This window comes from Podarcis muralis, chromosome 3 (assembly GCF_964188315.1).
Source record: "Podarcis muralis chromosome 3, rPodMur119.hap1.1, whole genome shotgun sequence".
Classification (NCBI taxonomy): Eukaryota; Metazoa; Chordata; class Lepidosauria; order Squamata; family Lacertidae; genus Podarcis; species Podarcis muralis.
The window spans coordinates 28,124,363-28,151,822 of NC_135657.1; the positions used below are offsets into that span (position 1 = coordinate 28,124,363).

The window sequence follows — 27,460 nt, forward strand, 5'->3', positions numbered from 1 at the left end:
AAATGTGAAAAAGTTTGTATATGCAAGCTCAAAGATGTTCTTATAGAAAGATCCCTGAAATATGTCTTGTTGTCTAGTACTTTTGGAAGACTATATACATTAGTCTAGATTTGTTTAAAAACTAGCTATCTACTTGCAAATATTTCACAGTGCATCCTTTTGCACTTGCAAGTACCGTATGTCACAGAGCATCCTTTTACACATAAAAGAAAGTCAGAATGATAGTAGACCAACATGGGTTTTCCCCTTCAACATTAAGCCTGATTGTTATATAGCCCTTATCACCTTCTGATCACTCATGGATTTCACCTTTACAATACCATAACTAATTAATAGTTATGTCTGAAAACCTTGGCACATGTGATTAGCAGAATGGGCCCACAGACTTAGTATGGATCATGCTACACACATTTCCGCACAATATTTTTTTCACTATGTTCATGGCTAAAATTATATTTTCAGCTTCATTGAGATTTTAAGGTCCACTTGCATTTTTTAAAAGTATTGCACTTACTCAGAGATCACATATAATTACCTAAGCAGTCTACAGTCATTCACATGTTGTAATATCCACATGACTAATTTAACACTTCTAGAATATTGGATAGACATGGTATAAGGTTTCAAATACCTTAGTATATTCCTTGATTGACAGATTTTGTTTAGCTGAAAGAGTTTAACAGGGCTCTGTGAACTTTTTCTCCAGTTATGTGTATTGAGGGAGAAAGGATGATGAGGGACAAGGACTTCGGATATGGATGTTAAATAAACATTTTTTTTTCTTACAACAAATCCTGACGCACTGTTCTCCTCATGTCATGGCCTGTGATGACTTGCTGCCTCCCAAGCATGACCAAATGATTAGTGGGGCTGTGTCTGTATATCTCAACAGTAATGGGGGCTCTCTTTCCATTTGCCTTGAATTGAAGTCTAAGCGCTCCATTGGTTTGTGCATTTACAGTTTGATGAATTCATTATTCTCTATCTTCTTCCCTCCCCACCTCAAGTCAGAGCTTTTGCCAAATGGCTGATGGGTGCTCTTCATATTTTGGATTGCTTTTCATTTTTTCCCCTGTTGATAATTATATGTCTTTCATTTCTGCAAAACTGTATGAGTATAAGGTCTTAATCATCTGTTTCAAGCGTGACAAATATGCATTTCATAGGTTACAAGGAAGCCAAGCTACTTATAGCCATGCTTATAATCAGGAGCGTTTTTGTATAGGATCTCTTCAAAGAAAACATGGAATTCATATATAAAATAAAGGATAAAACTCTCTGAGCTAGTAGTGCTCTCACATGAGGGATACTATTGCTGCTAGCTAGGAACAGGCAGATTTGTCAATATTGGTTTCTTTGTTTCTCATTTTTCTAATGTTAAGTTCAGGTCACATTAGTTTGCAATCTCCTAATATACACATTAGTGTATTTAATATAACATTTTGCTAAGCAATTCCCCCTTATATTATCCATTTTGTGTGTTATTTTCACTAATACATGCATTTTTTCACTCTACCCTAGCATATTCATTTTTGAACATATTACTTGTCTGGTCCTAAGTTCAATAACTTGCATCTCCACATATTCCCACATATGGGACCCTGAAGAGCCATTGCCAAGCAGTGTAGAACAGCTCTTCCCCAACCTGGTGCCCTCCAGATGCTTTGGTGAACTCTTATCAGCCTCAGGAGCATAGCCAATGGCCAGGGATAATGGGAGTTGTGGTTAAAAAACACCTGAAAGGTTCGTTTTAGGTTTCTTTGAAATCTGCCTAAACAGCATCTCAAATATATGATTTGGGACTGCAAAAAGGTTTGACAAGAAGCTGGCAAACCACACTACATGGCACAAGCTGCATCCACTTCAATGGTTCTAGATCAGTACTAGTGAGCATGCTGTTGAACTACACAGCCCATCTCTCCTGCCCATTGGCAAAGCTGCCAGGGAATTGTTGCCCAACAACATCTGTAGGGTATTATGTTGACTTCCTATGGTCTAGATAAGGTAAGCAGATTTCAAATCCTCCAAAGTAGGTGAAGGAAAGGAACATTACAAATTATACCACACAACATGCTTATTTCAAAGACCAAATGCCAACCTACAACAGATACAGATATAAGACACTTTTCATTTTGCAAGGCAATATTGTTCAGCTCTTCAAGATTAGTTGTATAAATAATCATTAGTGCCTTATTCAGGCTACACTGCGTGTTAACACATATACCCGTATTCCTGCATTCCCTTGTAACTCCCTGAAAATCTCACCTGCAGGGACTGCTTGACTCAGCCACTACTTCTCTTTATCCAGGCTTGAACCAGGACAGGGTTGCATGCTATCTACTTGAGTTTTTAAAGAGGTATTTTCTGTCCAACTCTGAAAAAGTAAAATGCTAAGAATTATATACAGATTTAATGTGGAAGTATCCATTACCAACAAGATCAAAAAATGGATCAGGTGTTAAGTGTCTGAGGATTATTTTAGCACTTTGATTTTAAAGTATTTGGTTAAATAATTCACTAGAGCACAGTTAATACATAGAGCAACAAGCATAAATGTTGCTGCCCTCCATATTGAGCCAAAACAATGACACATGTTTTGCAAAACCTCCCTTTCTCCTCTATGAATTGTGCACATGCATGCACACATATGCTGACTTGGTGATTATTTGGGTGGATTTATGATCTGTGGTGAATGAACATGTTCACTCATTCAGAATGAGGGCAGCAGTACTGACCTCATTCATATCTGGCAGTGTGACACAATAATGTGTAGGAATTGACTATATGATAATGTGATATAATCACAATTTGCCTACGTAAGGCCTGATTGGTTGGAGATACTTCAGGAATAAATTACTCTTTTATAAGAGAAACAGAAGTAGCTATAAACAGGCAGTGAAGAGTATTAATAAAACAGAAAGGGGGCTCTGTTGTTCCCACAACCATCCAGAATGCTTTATTGATAAATCTTTGACACAATCATGTGGGCATGTAATGTGCTTGCCTTTAATTCCAGGAAACAGTCCCTACCTGCTAGTCATTGTAGCAATGCTGAGTTAGATGAACCAGTTATCTGATTCAGTATAGCAACATCGACTGGAGTGTATGAGGTTAATGCACAAACTAGAATTTGAAATTACCCAAACACCTTTCTGTCCATACTAAAGGCAAGACCCAACATAGAGAAGAGCACTGTGTTGTATCAGGGTGTCGCTTTTTGTAAATGGCAACCACCACCAGTTCCTGGCTCATGTTCTTTGGTAAACCAAGACTCTAAACCAATCCTCAGAAACTGAACTTTTCTTTCCTAAGAAAGCAATTAACTTCAGGTTTTGTTTACTCTTGCATTCTGTATACTATGAAAAAAGCCTTAGAAACTGGCTATAAATCTCACATGTATTTAAAAAGGATTTCCCATTTCTTAGGAGCCATATTGGAGGCATTTGCCAGTGGAGAAAGGATTTCCATGTGCCTACAACTAGAACATGATGGTTTATTTTACTACACAACTAGAGAGTAGAATGTCTTAATAAAAAAAAAGGTTGTTGAACTCTAATAGTTTACCTCTGCATAGTTTGTCTCTGAATAGTTTATTAGCCTAAAGTAATCTATTCAGTGACTAGGTTGCCACCTTTCAAACAGAATATACAAAAGCAGAACACCTCCTCCCCATCAAACCCTTATTAGCTACTTGTAACTCTTAAAGTAGAGAAGTAAAAATACTCAAGATAGCACTGCAAGCAAAACAACAACTTCGTGTCAAGTTAATACCACCCAATCTCTGTAAAATTCAGGCACATACCTATTATGCAACTTCACATTATCCATTACCACACTAGCCAATGATGGGGTATGGGGGCAGGGACACATGATGATGTCACAACACAGGGAAGTACACCTGAATGTTTTTTTGAGGGATAAATGCAACATGGGACTGCCATTTTCAAAAACATTACACCCTACAGTATGAAATGGTAAAGTCTAAAATTCTATCACCTCATTTTACATAATGCATAAAACAGTTTTTCTATATCAGAGGAGAATCATGAAGTGTGAGGTATTTGTCCTTCTTGTCCCTGTCACATGATCTGTAGTCTCCCTCTCCCGTCTCCATCCTACTACTGACTATATTGAATCACTCACATTCTTTGGAACCATGAATACCAAACACGAGTGAGAACCACCCCAATACTGTATATATGGTCACTTACGTTAGGTTCAAGGATGAAACAATGTTACATTAAGAGCCTTTACTCCCCTCATGGCCCATAAAATCAACTCACTTCAACAGGTGATAAATCACTGAAGCCCATTTCATATATTACCAATGTGGCATGGTAATATTCGTTTGCCTTCGCATTTTTCTGGGTGCTCACACACACCCTTCCCAACCTCCCAATTTTAAGTCTTGAAGATTGGCTACTGATTAACATGAAAAATAAGAAAAAGATACATTATTTGCTAGGGAAGCAACGTCAAAATTATTATTGTGTAATACTGTGATAAGAGATCACCAGTATATTTTAGGCATAAAGTTTTCCTTCCTCCTTACAGTTGTTTGTGTTACAGTCTAAGTCTCCCAAAATGTATAATAAAGCTTCTTATCTTTTAATGCTTCTAATAATACTGTAATTCTGTATGATTTAGTACTCAGAATGTTCTAGTAGGATTTTTAATCTAGATATCTAAAAGGGTTGTAATGTGTACAGAAGTGTTACAGTGATTAAATGTACAGGACACTTGCCAAAACAGTGATGCGAAGAGGTGATTAATTAATAAATAAATATAGTGTATGCAAAGTGCAGCTAAACTATCATGCAATAAGAAAAAGGAATAATGTGAATGAATTCCTTACTTCTGCTGGGAAATCTGTTTCTCTACAGGGTATGTATCAAGGGGACTTTAAGACTACAACAGGCAATCTTTGGATCATATGACAACTGTATGGCTAAGTTAAACTGTACACAAAAGCTAATTATAGTACCATTTGGGGAAGGCACTACAGATGACATAAGAATAAAGTTATAGATTACTAGTCAAATAAAAACAAGACAGTTTTTTCTTCAGATAAAGTCTCAGCAAGGCTGCTATCCTAAGCACACTTACAGCCCAAATCCTATACCCATTTACTCAGAACTAAGTTCCACAGAGTTCAGTGGAGCTTACTTCTGAGTAGACCTGCCTAAGACTGTTGCATAAGGCTGTTACTAGGAGGTGCTACCAGACTGTGGTTATTTTGGTGTAGGATTCAATCACATACTAGCAAATTCAGATTGTGTAATTAAACCTGATCTGGTGCTCTTGCACAACAAACCTTCTCTCCCTCCCCTGAAAACAGACTTTTGGGGAAATGGAAAGTGACAGGAATTATTATTACTACTACTACTACTACTACTACTACATAATTATTAATAATGATGATGATGATATAGTGCCCTATACCTGCAGTTCTCAGAGCAGTTCACAGAATAAAATTAGAATATAAAACCACAAAATACACAATCCAAATAAAAACAACAACCCAATAACCCCTCAACAAATTTTAAAGGGGCAGAGGAATATTGAAAAGTGTGAAATAACAACGGCTCGACACAACATCCCCACAAACAAATCAAAATGAATGCTTAATATACCACTCGTGCTGTCTAACCTCCCCACAAATGTTGTGCAAACAAATCATGATGAATGCTCAGTGAACAGATCATCTGGAAGTGACCTTATTCCGAACAAATGTACTTGGGACTGAGTAGTCAAATTTATTTTTATGCTCCAAGATGGAACCTTTAAAAAAAAAACACCTAGTGCTCTAGCATCCAAACTTGTATGTTCTTCCTCAACTTTTAATAACATAAAAAACCTGTGGTCTAAATAGTGTACATTTATGGATAGATGTGGTTTACTTTTGCCAGAAATAATAAAAATCTGTGTTTATTTGGATGCTGAAAATTTACCACTTTATGTAAAACTAGTATGCATATTCAGCAACACACTGTCTGAGCAACCAAAGGATAAAGGAAAACAAAGCCTAACGCAACAGGACAGAACCTTTACATCCCTAGGGAAATGTTCAACTGACATTTTTTCCCACAGCAATGTTGACAAAAAAGATGGAGTGTTCTGATCTTCACATATGATCAAAACATGAAAAAAGGTGAGTCAAGAAACTCATACAACCTTTTTTCTCACTGGGGAATTGAACCTTTTCATATAAGATATTTTTACTTTGAAATGGAAATAACAGTATCTAAAAATGCTGTTTTAAAGAACAGTTCATTCTAGCATAGCTAAACACATAGCACAACACATCTACTTACACATTTCAGTATAGTCTGTTTTTTTTAAAATCCATGTATTGTTTTCATTCAGAGGTAATAAGCACTGGAACATATTTCAAAATTATATTTTGGACTGATGCGCACATAAGTCTATTAGCAATTCCAGTACAGTATTAGTTTCAGGATGCCATTCTTCATGAGTAAAAATCATTTATTTGAAACAGCATGTTGCTGCACAATCCTAACCCCATCCCAGTGCCAGTTAGATGATGTATAGATACCTCTCTGCCAGTCTATGCTAGTAGAGAGGAATGTCACTAGTGTGAGGTTCCACCATGACAGAAGCTCAGGTTGTGCCCTAAAAGGTGCTAACAAGCAGAACCCCACCCTCGTTAGGTTTTGAGGGGTATGCAGCTTTCAATCTGCTCAATCTAAATTCCAGTAGATCCTTCAAGAGGCATCCCTCTCCCATCTTCTGCAAACCAGTTTGAGATTTGCTAATAAATCCATTATATCCCTCTATGCACTTAAGTATTGCTATTTGATTTACTGAAGGCTGTCTTCATGCCTTTAAACATTTTGCCATCCCACCGCCATCCAAATTATTACGGTATATGTATATATTTAAAACCCTTTTAATGAAAACAGTCACCAGATTTTTTCTTCTTCTTTAAAACACTATCAAGGTGGAGAATAAATGTTAAGAGTAATCTTTTTAAAAAGTGTGGTGTTTTTTTCTGAGTGCTTCCAGTAGCAAAGGTTTCCCATTATGGGTGTATTTATGAAATGAGCTCTCTCTTTTCCACTTTCCCCAGGGTTTTATCATACCTGTGCACCCCCACTTTGCTCCCCACTTTACGTGATTTCACTTATGTGTGCAGGGGCCCAGAACATAACCCCCACATAAGTGGGGGGATGCTTGTATAAGGCCATCAACTTTTGAACTTGCATGATGTTCTTCAAGCATAGGTGTCCAGGTCAAAAATAGAACACTATTTATATGTCCAGGCAGATGGCTACAAGGCTAGGCATTCTGCTTTTATAAAGGTGGTGAGTAGAGACTATATTAATTAGATCTCAGATTGGTGGAGGGAAGAAACAAAAAATGTGTGTGTGTGTGTGTGTGTGTGTGTGTGCGCGCGCACGCATGCACGCACACACACACGCAGCTATTCCTGTAACAATAAAACTCTAAGCATTTCTATGGACAAAATGCTCTGTCTTCAACATCTCTAAGCTATAAACATAAAAGTGTTGCTGTATGTAAGACTTCAACAGAGCTCAATTCCACCTAGGACATGGACTCATTTTGTGGGAAAGTAACTTAGCTCCTCGCCTCAGATCCTACTTGTAAATTAAAATAATAATGATTTACAGCTCAGGATGAGATACTTGGAAAAGAGTGTGATAGAAATGTAACAAACAAACAAAATTTAAGGAAAACAAAATCCAATTGGACTTGTAGTAGACGAGGTTGTGTGAAGAACAGAATGCAAATTCCCTATTAAAGTTTGCAAATTTAAACAACTACCACCTCTTGAGACCCTGTTAAAATATGAAAAACAGAAGCATTCTCCACTAGCCTTTAACTCAGGAATTGAGCTGGGGTGTAGGTTTAAGAGTACATGGTGAATTTTCTAATAGAATATTGGCAGCAAGAATAACTATAAGGAATGCCCAAAGGGACTGTAGAGCAGACTTAGTACTGAGACACATCTAGCTTCAGAAGTGACAGAACTGAAATGAATTGAAGGTGCTGGATCCACGTGATCCTATAATGGGATGGATGTGAAAACAATAGGAGAATAGAAAAGGTGAGATACCCCATGATGTTTTACCTCCTGTGAAGAAAAGAGACAAACACTCCATTCTACACCCCGGAAAACTCCACCTTTCACCTGTATGCAGTACTCTCTTCCTTTTCACAACAATATTTTATTTTAAAATCCCTCTAGAAGTTCACCTTGTATTTGGAAACAAAAATTGCTTCTGGTTAGGTAGCCTGTGAAGCGTGATGAAGACACGGGTGTTAGATGATCGCTGAAAAGGTACTAAATGTTATTGCAAGACATACTTCTATCACTGATTTAACTACTATGATGCCTGTGCATTTGTGGTGGAAATAAAATTGCAGAGAGATTTAGTTCTCCACCCTTAAGCAGCCAGTGTTTTGAACTAGGGTTCTCCCCCGCCCCCAAGCTACTTAAATTATTATTATTATTATTATTATTATTATTATTATTATTATTATTATTACTTAAAGTAGAATATCCCTTGTATAACTGAATTCATTTTGTGAATATTTACTTAAATATTGCCTTAAATGTATCTTCAAGACTTCATAAGAAATGTTTCACCTGCCAAAAAAAATGACATTAAAAGCACGTGCTTGAAAAAGCTTATGATTGTTCATTTATCTAACCAAGGGATACAAACAATACAGCGACAACATTTTGAACTCTAGGATTAACAATGTAGTTCATCTCTACTCCACACACCCCACAAGGAGAAGTTGTTAATTAGATTTGAAATTAAATTAGTAATATGGATAGGAACTTTTTTTATCTGGTATTTTTATGCTGTGAAACACCTTGTGATCTATTAAAGAAGGGGATATACAAAGTTTAACAACAACACTACTGAGACTGTACTGGAAACTTCAACTAGAAGCATTGAACGTAAACTCCAAACAAAATATGCTGAACTATAATTATTAATCAGTCACAAACATCTCCCCCAGTATGTATTGGTAACACCCAAAGCAAACTTTAGAAATTTGCTACCGGACCTGAAAAAAGCAGGAATGAATGCAGCATATTTTCAAGGACCACAATGAAATAAGTCTTACTATAGATATACATGCTCCACAGATAATGAAGGGCACCTCTTCAAAACCTACATCCCCATGAATCTAAATCCAATCATATGTTCCCTTTATAATAGCCATCACTTTCCTTTTCTGCATAACTATACATTGAAGCACTGCTGCTGTAAAGGTCACTGGTGAGATTTCAATAAATAGCATGGTATTAGTTACATATATGACTCTCTTTTCCCTTTATGCTACATTCAATTTTGAGTTTCTTTCTATTGGGTCTTCCTTGTTTTTCTTGTAGCTGAATGTCACATTTTCCATTTGCTAGTACTATCATCTATATCCTGCTGTATAAAGAATATTGTTCCTTTCCAACTTAGAATTACATTGTATTTACACGAAAAGGGATAAATTGGTAACTTATTGGACGATCATCCTGATGCCACAGTTCAGTTCAATTCTTTGGATTGAAACCACATAAAACTCAAGAAACACCAAATTTTACCCCATTCCTTTGTTTTACAAACACAAAAGTGTTGGTGCCATAGTTTAACACTAAAAGGAGGAGCCTTAGGAAGCCCAAAGCTCCCTCTTTTGCATGGTCACCTCTACTCCTGTGTGGCTAAAATCTTGCTTTGTGTTATATGCGAACCAGAAATCCTGTTGTGTGTGTTTTTTTAAAAAAAAAATTTAAACAAGCAAGATTCATAACTGATAAAATGTAGTTTAGAATGTTAGAAAGTGTAAATCACAGAAAAGGATATGCACCTATAGGTACAAATCTCACCTAGCTGAAGCTGTAGTTATTTCTCAAGCTCACATTGGACTCCTGTGACAAAATCACAAACACAATGTAAGTCATGTTTCCATGACTTACGAAACAATATAACTTAAAATATATAATATTTTATATAACTTATAACTTAAAAAAAACAAGTTTGTCTAAAGATATTTTCCAGCAGTCTACTAGGTTAACAAATGCCCGATTGCCCTCTGCAGTTAAATTTGAATTAAGATACTATTACAAATATGGCAGGTATCTTTATAGCTCTCAGTTGGACTATACAATTTCTGAATTTGCTTGCAAAAACTACAAAACATTGCATCTTGATATTGCAGTTTTCAGAAAATGCAGTAAAATACATTCTTGTGCAATATAGTAAAACTGAAAAACCAATAAATGGCTCTAGTTATTGAGAAATTGGACAAAAATAGCCTATTGTCATTTTTTTCAAGACGGCAAATCAATAGATGATGAAAGGTTTTATTTTTTGTTACCACTGGAGTGTTGACTCTAGCAATAAGTGAGATGTTGATTGGAATTAAGGAGACAAGCAGTTGAGTGATATGCAAGATGGAACTTAATGTTTTCAAAACGGAGAGTTTGAGTGCAAACTTAAAACTGGGTTAATACACATTATCTGTCCCCAGAGAACCCCTGTAGTCCAATGAAAGAGCCTAGGGATTGCCAGCAAAGAATTTGAAGCATACTCTCAAAACTGCATTTCCCAGGAATCTTTGGGAAAGCCATGACAGTTAAACTGGCATAAAATAAAATAGATATGAATTTGCAGAACTATTACTATATCCATAGTGTCAGCATTAAGTTTGGTGCAGCTTCCTTCTTTGACTCCAAATCAAGATTAAAACATCAGATACTCAAGCTCAAGAAAGATGCCAAGTAGGGCACTAGCTCCTATAGTCAAGCACAGATGAGTTCAATGGATAATAAGCCAAAGAGTACTGGTTAAGCCACACATTTCACACGGGGCTTCTGATTCTGCCTGTATAAAAAGACAGGGATCAAGATTTTCCAAAAAGTGGGTTTCATCCTTCTGGCATCATTGAAAAAGTATGGGACCACTAGTCCTGATCTACCCCAGTCTTGCATAGTTACTTAGAAGCAAGTTTCATCAAATTGGATGGTTTACTTTTGAATTAAAAAAAAGCAAAAGAGAAAAGATACAGATGTTATGCTTATTTTTAAAAAATTGCCCAATCAGCACTTACCTTAGAATACTAAATTAAGACTGAGCCAAATGAATGAGGTGAGTTTGATATTTTCAGTGTCGAAAGGCACCCTCCATCTAACAACATTTTTATTTTACCATTCTAATTATTAAACAATTTGATTACATTTTCAAAATACAAAGATCTAAAGACTAAATTGATCAAGCTATAAATATACAAATGTTATGTAAATATTAAACACATACTATACAAAAACATTCTACATTACTCAATATAATATCACCAAATCAATCATTTTGACCACAGTTCTAAAGCAGGTTACTTAAATTGAGCCTATTTCATATACATCTGAACCTCAATTTAACAAGTGCCCTGCTTGATCAGACCAAAAGCCCATCTGGTCCAGTATGCTATTCCTATAGTAGCCAACCAGATGCAATGGGAAGCCTGAAAGGTAGACATGAGTGTAAACAGCATGCTTCCCACTTCTGATTCCCAGCAGCTGGTATTTAGAGGCATACTGCTTCTATCAGAGGTGGTAGAAGATAGTCTTATCCTTCATTAATTTGTTTGATCCTATGTTAAAACCTTCATGGATCACTGCCTTGCCGTGGCGAAGGGGCTTGAATAACTCAGAGAAGCTATGAGCTATGCCGTGCAGGGCCACCCAAGATGGACAGGTCATAGTGGAGAGTTTTGACCAAACGTGATCCACCTGGAGCAGGAACTGGCAAGCCACTCCAGTATCCCTGCCAAGAAAACTCCATGGACAAAGACAACAGGCATATAAAAGTTATGATGCTGGAAGATGAGCCCCTCAGGTCGGAAGGCGTCCAACATGCTACTGGGGAAGAGCGGAGGACAAGTACAAGTAGATCCAGAGCTGATGAAGCGGCTGGGCCAAAGCCGAAAGGACGCTCAGTTGTGGATATGCATGGAAGCGAAAGGAAAGTCCAATGCTGTAAAGAAAAATATTGCATAGGAACCTGGAATGTAAGAACCATGAACCTGGGTAAGTTGGATGTGGTCAAAAATGAGATGGCAAGAATAAATATTGACATCTTGGGCATCAGTGAACTAAAATGGACGGGAATGGGCGAATTCAGTTCGGATGACTATCATATCTACTACTGTGGGCAAGAAACCCGTAAAAGAAATGGAGTGGCCCTCATAGTCAACAAAAGAGTGGTGAAAGCTGTACTGGGATGCAATCTCAAAAATGATAGAATGATCTCGATACGAATTCAAGGCAGACCTTTTAACATCACAGTAATCCAAGTTTATGCACCAACTACTGGTGCTGAAGAAACTGAAATTGACCAATTCTATGAAGACTTACGAGACCTTATAGAAGTGACACCAAAGAAGGATGTTCTGCTCATAATAGGGGATTGGAATGCTAAAGTAGGGAGTCAAGAGATAAAAGGAACAACTGGCAAGTTTGGCCTTGGAGTTCAAAACGAAGCAGGGCAAAGGCTAATAGAGTTCTGTCAAGAGAACAAGCTGGTCATCACAAACACTCTTTTCCAACAACACAAGAGACGACTCTACACATGGACATCACCAGATGGGCAGCATCGAAATCAGATTGATTATATTCTCTGCAGCCAAAGATGGAGAAGCTCTATACAGTCAGCAAAAACAAGACCTGGAGCTGACTGTGGCTCAGATCATCAGCTTCTTATAGCAAAATTCAAGCTTAAACTGAAGAAAGTAGGAAAAACCACTGGGCCGGTAAGATACAATCTAAGTCAAATCCCTTATGAATACACAGTGGAAGTGAGGAACAGGTTTAAGGATTTAGATTTGGTGGACAGAGTGCCTGAAGAACTATGGATGGAGGCTCGTAACATTATACAAGAGGCAGCAACTAAAACCATCCCAATGAAAAGGAAATGCAAGAAAGCAAAGTGGCTGTCCAACGAGGCCTTACAAATAGCGGGGGAGAGAAGGCAAGCAAAATGCGAGGGAGATAGTGAAAGATACAGGAAACTGAATGCAGATTTCCAAAAAATAGCAAGGAGAGACAAGAAGGACTTCTTAAACGAGCAATGCAAAGAAATAGAGGAAAACAATAGAATGGGAAAAACCAGAGATCTGTTCAAGATATTTGGAGATATGAAAGGAACATTTTGTACAAAGATTTCCATAATAAAAGACAAAAGTGGAAAGGACCTAACAGAAGCAGAAGACATCAAGAAGAGGTGGCAAGAATACACAGAGGAACTATACCAGAAAGAAATTGATGTCTCGTATACCCCAGGTAGTGTGGTTGCTGACCTTGAGCCAGACATCCTGGAAAGTGAAGTCAAATGGGCCTTAGAAAGCATTGCTAATAACAAGGCCAGTGGAAGTGATGATATTCCAGCTGAATTATTTAAAATTTTAAAAGCTGATGCTGTTAAGGTGCTACACTCAATATGCCAGCAAATTTGGAAAACTCAGCAGTGGCCAGAGGATTGGAGAAGATCAGTCTACATCCCAATCCCAAAGAAGGGAAGTGCCAAAGAATGCTCCAACTACCGCACAATTGCACTCATTTCACACGCTAGCAAGGTTATGCTTAAAATTCTACAAGGCAGGCTTAAGCAGTATGTGGACCGAGAACTCCCAGAAGTGCAAGCTGGATTTAGAAGAGGCAGAGGAACCAGAGACCAAATTGCAAACATGCGCTGGATTATGGAGAAAGCTAGAGAGTTCCAGAAAGACATCTACTTCTGCTTCATTGACTATGCAAAAGCCTTTGACTGTGTCGACCACAGCAAACTATGGCAAGTTCTTAAAGAAATGGGAGTGCCTGATCACCTCATCTGTCTCCTGAGAAATCTCTATGTGGGACAAGAAGCTACAGTTAGAACTGGATATGGAACAACTGATTGGTTCAAAATTGGGAAAGGAGTACGGCAAGGCTGTATATTGTCCCCCTGCTTATTTAACTTATATGCAGAATTCATCATGCGAAAGGCTGGGCTGGATGAATCCCAAGCCGGAATTAAGATCGCCGGAAGAAATATCAACAACCTCAGATATGCAGATGACACAACCTTGATGGCAGAAAGTGAGGAGGAATTAAAGAACCTTTTAATGAGGGTGAAAGAGGAGAGCGCAAAATATGGTCTGAAGCTCAACATCAAAAAAACGAAGATCATGGCCACTGGTCCCATCACCTCCTGGCAAATAGAAGGGGAAGAAATGGAGGCAGTGAGAGATTTTATTTTCTTGGGCTCCATGATCACTGCAGATGGTGACAGCAGTCACGAAATTAAAAGACGCCTGCTCCTTGGGAGAAAGGCGATGGCAAATCTAGACAACATCTTAAAAAGTAGAGACATCACCTTACCAACAAAGGTCCGTATAGTTAAAGCCATGGTTTTCCCAGTAGTGATGTATGGAAGTGAGAGCTGGACCATAAAGAAGGCTGATTGCCGAAGAATTGATGCTTTTGAATTCTGGTGCTGGAGGAGACTCTTGAGAGTCCCATGGACTGCAAGAAGATCAAACGCATCCATTCTTAAGGAAATCAGACCTGAGTGCTCACTGGAAGGACAGATCGTGAAGTTGAGGCTCCAATACTTTGGCCACCTCATGAGAAGAGAAGACTCCCTGGAAAAGACCCTGATGTTGGGAAAGATGGAGGGCACAAGGAGAAGGGGACGACAGAGGATGAGATGGTTGGATAGTGTTCTCGAAGCTACAAACATGAGCCTGACTAAACTGTGGGAGGCGGTGGAAGACAGGAGTGCCTGGCGTGCTCTGGTCCATGGGGTCACGAAGAGTCGGACACGACTAAACGACTAAACAACAACAACAACAATGTTAAAACCATCCAAGTTGGTGGCTACCACTACAACTTAATTATTCTCATTCTTTGTAGAGTGACCAAACAAACAAAAGATACACGTAAACATTTCATTCAATAGCCTTAAATTTGAACTCAGCGACATCACCATGTTCACTATGTGCCAATTACTTATGTTCTAGATTTCTATATCCCATAGATCTGGTATGGGGAACCTTTGGCCCTCCAAAAGTTGCTGAGCTAAAATTTCCATCATCCATGGCCACTGGCTATGCTGGTTGGGACAGATGAGAGTTATAGTTCAGCAACATCTGAAGGGCCAAAGGTTGCCCACACTAGTCTATGGAGTCACTTATGAAGACCTGACCGCAATCTGAATGAGTTTCATTTTCCCTTTGTAATGTCAGTAGTTCACCAATAATCATGACATCATCATGTTCACATCATGAATACAGTACATGAATCACACTCAGGAAAGAGAAATAAGCTCTGAAGAAGAAAAAGAGTTGCTAAAGTAGCAGATAGTAGAAGCAAATGTTGCTAACAACTTAAAAATATGAATAATGATTTTTGGGGAAATATATGGGACTTACACATCCACTAGAAAGCTATTTTTGAAAAGAAAATTGAAACGGGGGGGAATCAGTGTGTTCCTGTTGAGAATAAGACTGTTCAAATGAATAGATGCTTAGTGGAGTACAAAATTAAGTAATAAGCAAGCACAGCCTGTCCCAGAATAGTCTATCCTTGACAGTTGCCTGTTAACATTTCCTGAATCAGATTTCAAAGTGCAAGTATTAGATTCAATTAGTAGAAAACATCCCCAAATGCTAGGGATCTTGACACTGTAAGGTATTTTTCCCCTAGGAAGGAAGCCCACTATTTGCCAAAAAAAGAGACTTTCCTCTCAAAGCCAGACAAAAATTTATACAGCTGTTTTAAAATCTTATTCAAAACATGTAGAATACAATATGAGTATATTCTAAAAGAACACTGGACAAATAATTTGCTTACAGCAATCTTTTGTCTTGGAGATTCTGCAATTTATCTGCAGCTCTGTAAATAATCTGAAGATATACTGGCCCTTAGCATAAAAAGGATTGATGCCTGCATAATGCTGAGCAAAGGCTTGGAGCCCCAAACCAATTGCTCAGAATCTGAACTAAAATGATTTGAGCATTATCTACAGTTTATGCTTTATATTCAACAAAAATGCAAAGATAATATAAAATTTTGGTGATGATTTTATTTCAAGTTACAGGTGTACACAGTATTCCATCAAATCAAAAAGTGAGCATTTATGTACAATTTATAATATGTAATTCCAGCATAATTTTACAAATATTCTTGTGCTGGGAGAGTGGTAGTTGTGCAGCTGTAGCTAAAACAACTTTTCTGTCCAGGAGCCATCATTACCGCACTTAAAATGAGTCTGCCAGTGCTGAATCAAGTCACATCCTCGTGGTGTGGAATGAGCACATACCTGTCAAACTATTGGGAAGAAAACCTTAAAAGTCTAGATTGGGAAGGGAAACTCGCTATCAGAAGGGAAAAACAGGATACAATGCTGTTGGCATCAGCCATTTCAACCTGGGTAGCATGCCCTGCATCAATTTAAGCGCAGGAGAGGCCACTCACCAACTTTGGAATTACTCAGGAAGTGTTTCAGGGGTCTGAAAAATACGTCCCGAACAAGGAGTGGAAATGCCGTAGGCCTGCACTGTCATAAATAGCTTCTTCTGCAATAATTAAATCCTAAGAGCAGTGCTTTTTTTCAGGGGGTATTCAAGGGTACGCACTACAGGCACCTCTTTTTGTTGTTGTTAAAAAGTGTGGCACTTACTGTAACAACTTCATGATGAGTACCGGCACCTTTCTTTTCTTTTTTAAGAAAAAACAAAAGCACTGCCTAAGAGGATGGCCTGTTATTGGAATGGCTGTCATGGGGCACATGGCATAATAAAAAACGGCTCATATAAAAGAGCAGACCAAGTAACAGGAACACAAATGGTGTGGGCATGTGCACTTCCCACCACCTGTCCCACATCAAAGGAAAAAAGACGCCTACATCAGCCACTGCTGTACTTGCTCACAGATAGGCCTTTGCATCTCTCCTCTGTTCAGAATGGAAGGGAGGGTGTCCACTCCTGGCATCCAATAAAATGTAGGCATATTTAAGGATGGTATCAGTGTAGGGCTGGGGATGCAAAGGCCAAAGCAGGAAGTGCAATCAATCTCTTGTGCATTGTCTATGTCTGGAGGGATATTTACTGAGACGTTTTGTGGCACCACAGGAGGTAGTGGCATGAACACTTCAGCACTATTGGTAACTTAATTCATGAATGAAAAAGGTGCATCAACTTTTGCTTAGGTGCATATGCCCTCACACTACACCACCAGTTCAGCCTTCAAAAGCAACACTGTGGTTAAGACGGGTAAATGTTTGTTTAGTTTAATATGTACATTCATTTTTCTAACCTAAGTATCCAGTAAAAGTGACCTACAGTATCATGAAAGACTATAATATTTCAAAATATAAGCAATGAAAACAGCAAACACAGAAGAGGGAAATAACAGAAGAGGGGTGGAAAAGGCTCTTTCCTTCTTTACCAACTGAACTTCAGATAAAGGAGGTGACATGAAAGGCCTCAAAATCTGTGCAAATTCCAGAACTTTCATGAAAAGCCTGTCTTATTAGGTTGTCTTAGTTCCAACTCAGAAAGGCAAGTAAAAACAAAAGATTCTAATTTTGTTTCAGCTTAGAAATAAACCAGATGGGGATATATGTAGGATGAAGTGAGTGAAGGCAGTCACGAGAAAGTATTATAAAAAAAAAAGTCACCAGGTACTGCTTCAAGAACCTGCCGATAAGCATCTTAAATCATAGTAAATTACACATTGCATGCCGGTGACTCGGTCATGGGAAATTATGGAGCTACGTGATGTCTCATTTGTTGTGCTGAAAACAAATGTAAATAAATTACTGCAAGATTCTCATTTACATTTAGGAATCCATCCCGATGCATGACATGACTGCTGATTTTATCCCCCTTTTAATGACATTTTGAGAAAACGTAACATTCACTGAAAGGAAGATTGTCTTGATCATAAGAAGTATTTGATTTCTGGTTGGGCAGTCCAAATGAAAAAGAGAAGAACAGAGAGGTCACCTCCCCCTACATGAGTGTATGTTTAGGACAACCTTTCCCAAAGAGGTGTTCTCCAAGTGTTTTCCCATCAGCTCCAGCCAGTATTAGGTTGGAGAAGGTGATGTAGGAAATCATGTAGTCTTGTGTCTCTTTGCCTCTCAGAAAAAAACAATCCTGTTCAAGCACTGACCAGCTTCAGACCCACAACACATGCCTTTAGACTCTCATTCGTACCCCTTTGCCAAGAGATGCCAATGACATAGAAAGTTAAAGCACCACAGTTAATCAAACAGGAGGAGTAAGGTGGTCAGATGCCAAGGTAGGAATGGAAGACCTAGGCAAATGTAACCTTCAATCCTGGGACAGAAGAGAAAATTTCAAGAGTTTGGTCATCCTGCATGACAGAGTGCATCTCACCAAAAAAATCACGAACCTCTTCTGTCCAATTAATCAGGAATGGCAGTCCTGTTCTCCTTTGTATATGGCTACCCTAGCCATACAAATGAAGACAAAATGCAACAAATGTTTTTAAAAGCCTGTTGTCCCCCTAGGCAGAGTAAATACAAAACTGCAAAAAAATGGACTTATTTATATTGTCACTCCCTGTGCTGCCCTAGTAACAATACTATGCATACTAAACAAGCATGCTTTAAAAAGGAAGATGCTGGCTTATAGATAGAAAAGCCAATGCCAAGAAGATCCCGGGGGTTCGATTTCTGACACTGTCGGTCCATATTTGTATGTCCAACAGATACTTCTAAAAATAGTCTAAAGATAAAAGAAAAGTTTTCCAAACGGGGGAATGCTGCAATGTTCTGCATCCCTACATGTGGCAGTGTATTTACATAAGCCTGACTAGGTCAGGAAGTTTTTTTTTAAGGGACAAATAAGCAGGCCATGAAATAATTATTTTTCATTGTGTCCTGCCAAACCTACCCAGCCAAGGGCTAAATTGAGCTGCTATTGTGATTATTTGAACTGTGGAGCCAAAAGTCCTCACTGCAAAGCATCCCAGCTGTCCTAAATTTTATGATGATGGCGAATTTTCATGTTGGTTTGAACCCTGCCAAAAACATTCCACACAAAAACAGGCAGGCTGGATGCCTGTTTTATCCTGTCCTGTATTAATTAACGATCTACAGCTTTCCTGAGAACTTTAAACTTTAAACAAATCACTTCCGGAAAGATTCACATGCTTGTATGCATATGGATACAGCAAACCAAATTAACATCAAGAGCCCTAACCAAATCTGCAGTTGTTTTTTTCATTCTATTCCACAGTACACTGAAAGCTTAAAAGCATAGTGGGTAGAACCAACACCGGCCTAATAAAGAAAGAGATTTATTTATTATTTATTTAGTAGAATTTGTATAAAGTTTAATTATAAAACCTCTAAGAGGTTTACATAAGGTTAAGGCTGCAAACGTACAACTCCCTTACGTGGGAGAAAGTGCCATCGTCTTATTTCTGAAAAAACAGCATGCAGACTATGCATCCAGCTTGCATATTACTGTATACTGTACCCAATGCACCCAAGAGTGCCTACTGAAAACAAGAATGGCATATTAAGAAGAAGAATACACCAGGGTGCAATCCTACATACATTTACCTGGGAGCAAACCCCACTGGACACAGATGGTGATCCGTAATTGTCTCAGTATAGAAATATGGTTACTACTTTGGAATGTAGCAAAGATGCCATCTGTGGAAGGAGTTCATATTACAAAAGGTGAAAAGAGAGCCATGCTGTTAACAAATTTATCAAAAGATGGTGTTTGTTTATAAATAACAGTATTGAAACTTTACGTTTTAAGATAATATTCAACCAGATGTTTTGTTCAAAGTAATTTTTGCAACTTACTGATGTGATCTTTTCTATCATTGTTAGCATAATATACCCGGCATGAACATATATGTTCTTATTTGGAAATAGTTTTAAAATAATAATATTAATTACAACTGATTTAAAAATATCAGTAGGTGAACTACTGGCCAAGGTTAGAATGCAGGGGTTTACAAGACACTTAATAAAAATTAAGGCTTACAATGTTAGGAGAATGTATCTGTTTGCAAGCAGCAGGTTTCATTCCAGGTTTACACAACTTGCAACCAACCATGCCAAATACAGCCAAGATCCACATATTGTAGCTCCCAGATTCTTGACAACACATGTTATTTGTGATCCCACCAAGCAACAAAAGCACAAAGTTCATCTTAGTAGGCTACTACAAACAGATGACAAAAGCATTTGGTTGGTTGAGACACATGTTGTGTGTTCTATGGACTGCATTACTAGATTCCAGGTACAGTGGTGCCTCGCAAGACGAAAAGAATCCGTTCCGCAATTCTCTTCGTCTAGCGGTTTTTTCGTCTTGTGAAGCAACCCTATTAGCAGCTTAGCAGATTAGCGCTATTAGCGGTTTAGCGGCTTAGCGGCTATTAAAGGCTTAGCGGCTTAGCTGCTAAAAGGCTATTAGCGGCTTAGCGGCTTAGAAAAAGGGGGGAAAGCGGGGGGGAAATTGCAAGACTAGCAAGACGTTTCGTCTTGCGAAGCAAGCCCATAGGGAAATTTGTCTTGCGAAGCAACTCAAAAACGGAAAACCCTTTCGTCTAGCGGGTTTTCCGTCTTGCGAGGCATTCGTCTTGCGGGGCACCACTGTATATCTTAAATGCCGACATCTTATCCACTCTATTATGATTTATCACATGTATATACTGCCTTTTTCCAATGCGCCCAAGGTGGCAGACAGTTTAACACACTATTTTCAGTTTAATAGAAGAGCCCAAATAGTTGATGGCCCTTTTTATGTTGACAAAGAATGCTGCAATGAGTGTCTCATCTCTCCCTCTGATGTCACCATTTAAAAAGCCCTGCTGGATCAAGTGAATGGTCCATCTAGTCTTAGATCCTGTTCTCATAGTGGCCAATCACAGGAAGCCCACAAGCAGGACATGAATGAAACATCACTCTTCAAATTTGTGAGTTCCAACAACTGGTATGCAAAGGCATACTGCCTCCAACAATGGAGGTATTACATAGTCACCATAACTACTAGCCACCCATAGCTGATAATAGACATACTTCTATGAAGAGCCAATGGGAAGAGACCAATCACTTTAGGAGCAGGAGGGATTCTGATTCAACTCTCAATTCAGCCATGAAATTTACTGGATGACCTTGAGGTGACTCAACCTAACCTATCCTATAGGATTGTTGCAGGGGAAATGCGGGGAGCTGCATCCTTATATATATGAGTGAGTGAGTGAGTGAGTGAGTGAGTGAGTGAGTAGCAGCTGGTCTCTAGGCTAGCTTCACTATCATTCTGCATCTATATGGGAATGGTTTTTAGGTGTTTTAATCATTATAACTTTTATGTGTTTGCTGCCCTGGGCTCCTTTAGCAGGAAAGGCAAGATATAAATTCTGATGGTTATTTAATTTCTATACCGCTTAATATATTTAAAATATCTCTAAGTGGTGTACAAAAAACTGAAGCAACAACAGACAGCTTAAACAAAAAATTACAAAAATACAGTTACACTAATACAAAGTTACTAATATTTAAATCATTATGAGTTCATTTCTTTTCTGACACACTCTCCCTCTCAGCCTCCAGGTTCTCACTCAGGGTCCAAACAAACTTTCAGCTCACCCACAAAAGTCTCACAATGAAAAGAGTTCCTGGAAACAGCAAGTATCACCCAAGTCTCTCACTCTAGACTTGCTTTTTATGGACAGGCCCAAATTTAATAAGAAATAAATGCTTTTGATTCATCATCTTAGTTCAGTATTGGTGACAAGTCAGCATCCTTTCAAGCTACCTTGCCAAAAAGATCCCTGTCAGCAGTGAAGACAATATTAAAAGAAGCAGGGGAGAGTCTCTAAGGGATCCTTCTCAAGAATAGGCCAAGCATTCTCCACCACCCCTGAGGGCGCCAGTCTTTTACTGGGTGAAGGACATGCCATGTTTGCACACACAATTACAGTATGTTCTCCACAATTGTGCTCCCCTTTATCTGCTGCCTGAGGCAGCTGTCTCATTTTGCCGAACGGTAGGGACTGCAACATCTTTGTAGTTGAAGGAAAATACAAAAGCAAAAATATTTATGGAAACAAAATTGCTTTTGTTAGCAGAGATAATGTTTTATGACTTTAAATGGATTTTACTCCTCCACCCCAATCAAGGGATACTTTGCTACTAACATAAATGTGCGGTGAAATTAATTCCCATAAATGTTCTCTTCTTCTCTACCTTCCTGTCTCAATGGGCATCATACCCTCTTGTGTTCTGCTGAGGTACTAAAGAAAACCTACCTCATGTGACCACGCGTGGAGAGCATTGACCTGTACTGAACTCCACCAACCACACACACACACACACACACACACACACACACACACACACCCTCATGGTCTACTGTTGGTAACCATTATTTCCCCATGGTTTTCTTTCAGCTAGACCCACCAAATTTTAAAAGTTCATTTTCATCTAAGCCCTGCTAAAAATCATTACAAAACCAGTGAAATACTATTAGGGGCTAATAAAAGTAGTAGAGATTTAACATATAGTTAGCTCCTAATTAAGAAGCCCATGAACCCTGCAATTTACCAAAAAGAAAAAAGAAAGGAAGGAAAAAGTAAAGAAGGAAAAAGCTTTATCACCAGAAACAAAGAAGGCAGTTCAAGACCTTTTAGATAGATCCATTTTAACTAACTTGTCAAATGAATCTGCAACTCTTTCTGATGGAGAGGGGATACCTCAGCAATTGAGGTACTATTAAAAGCTTACTTTGCATTCAGCTTTGCTGAAATTGTACATTTGATGGTATAACACATACTGTTGTTCAGTTGCTGCAGTCTGATTCAAAGTGCTATAAATATGTTTGCCCTTTCTGCTAAGCCTGCCTGAGGGATTAGCAACCCCCCAAAAGTTCAGTTGAATATTAACTGCATTAACTTTGCAGACTGTAACATACTGTTATACTCAAACAGCCTACGGTGCAGTATGGATGACTTGCTTAATACAAATATTTTCATGCAAAAATGTTTTCCTGTGGCTGGACAAAAAATAAATAAAATTGCTCTGTCAAAAGGGGACGACCTCCCTCACCTGTCTTAGTAAGATCAAATAGATAAATGACTAGACCTTTTTTTAAGAAATAAAAACTGAGCAAAAGACTTATCTCAAAAAGGCAGATTAACAACCAGTTTTATGGATCTTTATTGAGAAGCAGATTATATATAATTCCATGAAAATTACTCCCATGTGCATAGGATTACGTATCCCAGTCTCATCAGTTATATAGATATTGTTATAATTATTTCAAACATTCAAAATAACCATTTTAAGGATACAGACAGGAGATACAACTGAAGACCAGTGCAAGGCATCAACAAACAAATCAGATATATGCATCACTCTTGAAATTTGAAAAGTTTTGTTTCATTAGCAATGTTGCTGAATTTTATCAAGCATCAGAAATGGGAGCAATCCAGTGTTCAGCATTATGAAAACTAGAGAGAATTGTACAGCATCACCAGGTTTGGAGACACTTAATTTGTTTATGAGACAAGCCAAAATTCCCATTGAATTTGGCTTCAAAAACTTCCCCACCCCAATTCAAATTCAGTGGTACCTCGGGTTACATACGCTTCAGGTTACATACACTTCAGGTTACAGACTCTGCTAACCCAGAAATAGTACCTTGGGTTAAGAACTTTGCTTCAGGATGAGAACAGAACTTTTGCTCTGGCGGCGCAGCAGCAGCGGGAAGCCCCATTAGCTAAAGTGGTGCTTCAGGTTAAGAACAGTTTCAGGTTAAGTACGGACCTCCGGAACGAATTAAGTACTTAACCTGAGGTAACACTGTATACGCATATGAAGGACAGATAGTCATGGGGCACAAATTAGACCTTACCAAAATGATCTCAGCACAAAGACCCCGGAAATTCTAGCAAGCCAGGGCTTCCCAGCCAATCACAATTCCCAAGGATCTTTGTGTTGGCAATTTCCCTGTTGGTTAAGACTTTTAGTAGCTAATGCAGGTCAGTGGTACATCCCTTTCCTTTGTGTGTACCCCTCCCCTACTCAAAACTGCTTAAAATAAGTATTCAGAGTTATTTAAGAGATGGTTCTCTGAAAAGATGGGGAAAGAACAAGCATATTCAGAATTCAGATGGGTGGTTTTCACACATCTCTACCTGAACACTTAATTGTTCAATTGTTTTTGTTTTTTAAAAAACAAACAAAAAAACCCCCCTAATACTGTAACATAAGAAAGGCCTTGATATTTCAAACCAAAGACCAGCATTCTGTTCTCACAATGGCTAACCAGATGCCTATGGGAAGCCCATGAGTAGGACATGACTGCAATATGATCCCCAGCAAATGGAATTCAGAGGCCTACTGCCTCTGATCCTCAGTGAATTTGTCTAATCCCCTTTTAAGGCCATATAAGTCTAATGCAGTGGACACTGGTACTCCAAACAAGACCTCTTCAAGGGGGGATTTGAAACCACAGTATTAAACTAGAAATAATATCTTTCTATAAAAAGTAAGTGTGTCACCTGCCAAATAATTATCATGCCACATAAACGGCTACCACCCACAGACCTGAGGCCTACATTCTTAACTCGTCTGTTACTAAGCTCAGCTTGAGCTCAACTATATTTCTCAAATACCTATCTTTTATTTTTAAAAAGTTATTAACATCTTACTGAGTTAAAAGATTGACACTATGGCTTCATATAGAAATTCTATCAACATAAAAGTACTACTTACAAAAATACATTTTCAATAGGATACCAGTGATAGGGAAACTGTTCTTAGACCACAACACCCATAATTCCTGGCAGATGGCCATGCTGACTGGAGCTTATGGGAACTAGAGTCCAACAATATCTGACAGTGCTCCGGTTCCCGATTCCTGCTCTCCACAGCAATATTCAACTGGCTGGCTGTAAGTTACAAACCAGATTTTGTTTCCAGTGTTGCGTGTGGCTGTGTTTTTTGGTATTTCATTTTTTTATTCATAAATTTATTCCCCACCATTCTAATGTGTCTGCACCACTCAGGTTGACTAACAACAAATGAAGGAAATCAGCAAGTCCAGATAAAAGCAAATATAACTTACTGAGATAAGGGCTCATCACATAAAGATCTTCAATCCAGCACGTCAATTGTGTAGATGATTTAATATGTGTGTGTGTGTTGTGTGTGTGCACGCACACACGCACACGTGCCTTAAAAATTCCATAGCAAAAAAGGGCTGAATTTGTTTAATTTTATTTATTTAAAAGATTTATATCACAACTACCACCACTACTACCACCTCTCAGCATAAAGTCCAAAGATGGTCACAACAATTCAAAATATATCATTAAAGACAGTTTCAAACAAATTACAATCAAAATAATATGTCTGGTCCTAAAAATATAAAGAGGTCTTCAGTATACAAGAAAAAGTGTGTAATGAAAATATGCAAGGAAACATAATTTAGGGCTTTAAACACTAGATGGAACATCTTAAATTGAGCTCAGAAATGAACTCGCACAAAGCGAATCTACCAAGGTAAAATGAACTGTGCTTCAACCATAGGTGGACCATGGAGGAGAATCTCTCCAGCAGATCTGAAGGAATCGACGGGGTGATATTAGTGGAAAACAGCCTCAAAGGATACCAATAAGAGCAGAAAAGTAGCAGGAATGTAACTTAATCCTGTTCCCATCCTGCAGTTTGTTTATCAAACATTGTTATATAATATAATAATAATAATAATAATAATAATAATAATAATAATAATAATAAATAAATAAATTATTATTTATACCCCACCCATCTGGCTGAGTTTCCCCAGCCACTCTGGGCGGCTTCCAATCAAGTGTTAAAAACAATACAGCATTAAATATTAAAAACTTCCCTAAACAGGGCTGCCTTCAGATGTCTTTTAAAGAGAAGATAGCTACTTATTTCCTTCACATCTGAAGGGAGGACGTTCCACAGGGCGGGCGCCACTACCGAGAAGGCCCTTTGTCTGGTTCCCTGTAACCTCACTTCTCGCAATGAGAGAACTGCCAGAAGGTCCTTGGCGCTGGATCTCAGTGGCCCACAATGGCTGCCCCCACCCCCAAAAAGATGTGTGGACTCGATTTCTTTTCCCCTATGAGGAGAAATGTAGCTTGCTGGATCAAGCAGGAGGAGAGTAGTTAAGCAGCCTCTTCAGTAACATTCCATTCAAGCCTCTCATAGCTGATTTTTATTTTATTTTTTAATTAAATTGAGGAGATAATTGATGCATCTACTGTGAAACATCTAATGTAGCCCTCAGTTGTAAATGGACCCCCAAACTCAGAGAATTATTTTCACATGGGATTCATTTAAATTGCATACATATGAACCACTGTGCATTTCTGAACTATTTTGTGATGTCAGGAGTACTAGCCTCTTGGTAAACCTTAAAAAGCATTTCTGGAAATGTGTAACTATTGTGTTGTCCATTCTCACAACTAGTCCTGATCTAAATGAAACAGGTCTGCCCATGTGCTTCATTTCACAACCAAACCAAATTTCTCAATATATGTCTGCTTTTAGGGAAGAGGTTGATGGTGGCATAATCAAAACTTAAAGGTAAAGGTACCCCTGCCCGTATGGGCCAGTCTTGCCAGACTCTAGGGTTGTGCGCTCATCTCACTCTATAGGCCGGGAGCCAGCGCTGTCCGCAGACACTTCCGGGTCACGTGGCCAGCGTGACAAGCTGCATCTGGCGAGCCAGCACAGCACACGGAACGCCGTTTACCTTCCTGCAGGTAAGCGGTCCCTATTTATCTACTTGCACCCGGGGGTGCTTTCGAACTGCTAGGTTGGCAGGCGCTGGGACCGAGCAGCGAGAGCGCACCCCGCCGCGGGGATTCGAACCGCCGACCATGCGATCGGCAAGTCCTAGGTGCTGAGGTTTTACCCACAGCGCCACCCGCGTCCCTAATCAAAACTTAGTCCAGCATAAAAAGTAAGCGCTCCTCATTCCACCCCTGTTCTTTGCTCTTTCAGGTCCAAAAAGACCCATACGTCAGCAATCAAGTGACATTTGAACATGCCTAAAATGGTTGCCGCCAGTACATGGATGAATATACATACATACAGAGAGAGAGAGAGAGAGAGAGAGAGAGAGAGAGAGAGAGAGAGAGAGACACCAACTGTGGATATGAGTTAATGCATATGAGAAAGTGGGCTCTTAACTATATTTTTTGACAAGCTTTTGAAATATGAATTTTATCTTTTAAACTAATCAGTATGTGTTGATGTTTTTAATTATGTGTTTTGCTGATGTTATTCTAATCTGTTGTGTACCACCAGGGCTTTTTTTCAGTTGGAACTCACTGGAACTCAGTTACAGCACCTTTCGGGTGGGCGCCATTGTCATTATAAGAGAACAAGGGAGGCGTTCATGGTGA

General features: G+C 38.7%; 1 protein-coding gene and 1 long non-coding RNA gene across 14 annotated transcripts in view; one reads left to right on the forward strand and one right to left on the reverse strand.

Moving 5' to 3' along the window:
• ESRRG (estrogen related receptor gamma) overlaps positions 1-27,460 on the reverse strand; it is a 466,084-nt gene that overhangs the window by 355,366 nt on the left and 83,258 nt on the right. For 9 of the 13 annotated variants that reach the window (XM_028724637.2, XM_028724629.2, XM_077925596.1 and 6 more), the window contains one exon: positions 2,266-2,374. The exons of the other annotated variants lie outside the window; for them this stretch is intronic. The gene's annotated coding sequence lies outside the window, so the exon portion shown is untranslated. The remainder of the gene's footprint in view (positions 1-2,265; positions 2,375-27,460) is intronic. 13 annotated transcript variants of the gene reach the window in all.
• Positions 24,878-27,162, forward strand: LOC144327222 (uncharacterized). The gene is made up of 3 exons (XR_013392154.1): positions 24,878-24,969; positions 26,708-26,815; positions 27,057-27,162. It is a non-coding gene; the product is annotated as an uncharacterized LOC144327222 (long non-coding RNA).